Source organism: Cebus imitator, unplaced genomic scaffold (assembly GCF_001604975.1).
Source record: "Cebus imitator isolate Cc_AM_T3 unplaced genomic scaffold, Cebus_imitator-1.0 Scaffold956, whole genome shotgun sequence".
Classification (NCBI taxonomy): Eukaryota; Metazoa; Chordata; class Mammalia; order Primates; family Cebidae; genus Cebus; species Cebus imitator.
In genome coordinates, this window is record NW_016108271.1 from 94673 (window position 1) to 95684 (window position 1012).

Here is a 1012-nt window from a genome sequence, read left to right on the forward strand (position 1 = left end):
AAAAAAAAAAGAAAGAAAGAAAAGAAAAGACAGTTTAGCATTGTATAAAAATACAAATCAAAGTCCTCGGACTCCACAGTTCCCAGTATAGCATACAGGGAAAGGCTTGGCATGAATGGGCCTGGAAGTGGAAGCTTCCAAAAAACATGGCTAATGGGAAATAATGAGATCACAAGAAGAGGTGTGCAGACCCTTGAAGACAGGGCATTTAAAGAAAGAAAAGATGTCATAGGATAAAATAATTCCCTCTGCTCTCTTTTCCATCATCAACATTTTAAACATAATCCATTTTACTAAAAAACAAACAAAAACAGAAAGGGGACTCTTCACCTATGCACACTGCCCACAAAATATCAAGAACTAGAAAGAAATCAACTCCATGCAAAGCTGCCGTAAGAGACAGGAGCAAATGCAAACCAACATATTTCAGCTAATGAAACTTCTCCACTAAAGTCCTCAACGAAATAGATTAAATAAGTAAACAAAGAAAAGCTGTGCCAAAATAATTTAACATAAGTGAAATATTCTCAAGCAGGTATTTGGGGTGTTTAAAAGGCACCATAAGTCAGAAATTCAATTAAGAAAAGATAGAAATGGACAAAAACCAAGAAGAAACAAAGTGGGAGTTTATTGAATTCAGAAAAACTAGACAAAATTATAACACAAATAAACCCAAAAGTATAAAGGTACCAAGAGAAAATAGTTCAGAGAAAACTTTAAAAGCAGCATAGAGGCTGGCTGCAGTGGCTCACATCTGTAATCCCAGCACTTTGGGAGGCCGAGGCGGGCGCATCACCACAGGTCAAGAGTTCAAGACCAGCCTGACCAAAATGGTGAAACCCTGTCTCAACTAAAAATACAAAAATTAGCCAGGCGTGGTGGCATGTGCTTGTAATCCCAGCTACTCAGGAGGCAGAGGCAGGAGAATTGCTTGAACCCGGGAGGCAGAGGTTGCGGTGAGCTGAAAAGGTGCCACTCCAGTCTAGGTGACAGAGTGACCCTGTCTCAAAAA

The 1012-nt window shown here is 39.5% G+C and overlaps 1 protein-coding gene across 1 annotated transcript in view; it reads right to left on the reverse strand.

Moving 5' to 3' along the window:
* Positions 1–1012, reverse strand: part of LOC108298420 (ovostatin homolog 2-like) — a 49401-nt gene that overhangs the window by 23192 nt on the left and 25197 nt on the right. The gene's annotated exons all lie outside the window — the stretch shown is intronic.